Source organism: Danio aesculapii, chromosome 4, assembly GCF_903798145.1.
Source record: "Danio aesculapii chromosome 4, fDanAes4.1, whole genome shotgun sequence".
Classification (NCBI taxonomy): Eukaryota; Metazoa; Chordata; class Actinopteri; order Cypriniformes; family Danionidae; genus Danio; species Danio aesculapii.
The window spans coordinates 31,214,500-31,216,999 of record NC_079438.1 but is presented as its reverse complement, the minus strand read 5'-3'; the positions used below and the strand labels follow the sequence as shown (position 1 = coordinate 31,216,999).

Genomic DNA, 2,500 nt, shown 5'->3' with positions numbered 1-2,500 from the left:
GGTCTGTATCCAGACTAAACGCAGCCCCACATGTTCTAGGAAGATATCAATGTGTCAAGAACGAAAGATTGTTCCTGCAAATTCCTCAGTGGCAGATGAGTGTCTACATTAGGGTTCACCAATCTCAGTCCTATAAAGCTGGGGTCTCTGCAAAGTTTAGCTCCAACTTGCATCAACACACCTGCCTGGTTTCATACCTAGTAAGACCTTCATTAGCTTGTTCAGGTGTATTTGATGAGGGTTGGAACGAAACTCTGCTGGACATGGGCCTTCCAGGAAAAAGTTTGGCAACCATTGGTATACACAGATTCTTTTGGCCAGTTTCTGCCCTGAAGCCTACATGGATCTGCAAGTTTAGCTTGAAGGACGCTTATCGTTTTTTTGGCCACAGATGTTTATAGACTGCAGCTCTGCCTATTTTACATTTGGCCAGAGGAGAACAGGTCCCTCGACTAAGCCAAGGTTTGTTCCATTTTCTATCATTTGGTTTTGGTTTCTTGCCACTGTCGTCTTTGGTGAGCTTAGTTGGGGTCGGTTGAGTTGCTCTTCCCAACTAAGTGGATTGTCCTTCAACAATGACATTAATATTAACTGAATCAGTATTTGGCCCAATCCCGATTCTTTTTTTGTACCCCTTCCCCTTGGCCCTTAAAACAGAGGGTGAAGGGCAAGGGGTTTAAAATTTACCCCTAAGAATTGGGACACCACTACAGCACCTGCACACGTTATCATATGTCATCGTGATCTCTTGCTTCATTTGAGATCAAATGACCGCGACTGCTGTAGTTATTCCAGTTGTGTAATATTTTGGTATTTATCTTCAGGAAATCACTGAAGGCATATATTATGTTATCATAATGATCTAATGTGGCAATAAGATCGTAACTGTACTGTGCATTTACACAGTGGCCATATTCATCTATGTAACATAGGAAAACAACATTAACATTATAGCAGACATTGTTAAAAGGTCATTCCCAGCCACTAGACTTTTCTGACAGGGTATTCGTGTGTCATCGAGTGTCAGAATGTTGTGGGACTGCTATACAGGAGTTATGATTATGGATTATAGATCGCGAAATTTAGCGTTCTTTATTTTAGCGTTTTTTTTTTAAGGCATGACGGTAAAATACGAACATGGTTATGCATATACATATGCTTGTTTGTTGTAAAAATTCGTAATAATGCCAAAAAAATACTAATTTGTGCATCTCCTTACTTCCGGTTGCTGTGATCCTGCTGTTGTATCCTGGTGTATTTTTCCTACCCCTTGGTTTCAAGTGTGGTCCTGAAAAACCTTTGTTCCAAGGGCTATTCACAAGAGAATTGGGACACCCCTACCCCTTCACGGGAACGCACAAAAACGAGGTGTAGGGGAAGGGCTAAGGGATAGAATTGGGATTGGGCCTTAATCTAACTAGAACTACATTCTACCTGCCTGATATGCTGAATATATGAAAAGTGCAATCAATCAATCAATCAATCAATCAATCAATCTATCTATCTATCTATCTATCTATCTATCTATCTATCTATCTATCTATCTATCTATCTATCTATCTATCTATCTATCTATCTATCTATCTATCTATCTATCTATCTATCTATCTATCTATCTATCTATCTATCTATCTATCTATCTATCTATCTATCTATCTATCTATCTAATTATTACCCATAAGGTGCAATATTGTTACGCTTTTATTTGATTCTTTCTTGTTCATCTATGCAAAACAGCTTTGACAATCTATATTGCAAAATGCACTATGGAAATAAAGATGACTACTGCTTGTCTTTCAGATCAGTATTGATATTGTTCGGGGAAAGAATGAATTTCATTTGTAAACAACCAAAACTTGTTGTGTTCAAATACTTTTCAACCTTATTTCACTCTGAAGAGTTCTGTAAATAACTGATTAATAAAGCTGGAAGAAGAGGCAAAAAAATCTGTTGGAGCACAAATACAGAACTGAGTAGGCAATCAAAGGAAAAGTGGAGGAAAAAAACAAGCCGCCTATATATAGCGTATAAAAAAAAACAACTGATGAGAGTGAAACACACACTACATCTCTCTCTATTTCCCATGAAGAGAGTGGAGCAAAAACATCAACAATATGCTCCTCCTGCGGTCTTTCTCTCAGAAATTAAAGCAATCATTGGGTCTAATGCAGGCTGAGGAGATAGAGGCCTTGTGCGGGAGGAGAGGAGAGGGCTTCCTGTCTCCAAGAAATGGGCATTGAATTCTGATTACGGCCACCTAATAGAAAGTAATGAGAGAGGCTTATGCTCCAGTGCCTTCTGCTTTCCTGGCCAGAGCAGCGAGCGCTCTCCACTAAAGGCCAAAGCACTGGTGCACTGATTGGGGCTGACACTGCAGCTGAAGGGGGGTGGAGGGGAATAGGTTAGTCAGAGACAGAGCGAGATAAAGAGAGTGAGGACACGGGAGGGAAAAAAAGAGGAGAGTACGGAGTTAAGTAGGCTGTGCTTCACAGAGGGTTAC

The 2,500-nt window shown here is 40.2% G+C and overlaps 1 protein-coding gene across 3 annotated transcripts in view; it reads right to left on the bottom strand.

Moving 5' to 3' along the window:
- Positions 1-2,500, bottom strand: part of tbc1d22a (TBC1 domain family, member 22a) — a 308,060-nt gene that overhangs the window by 126,669 nt on the left and 178,891 nt on the right. The window lies entirely within an intron of this gene.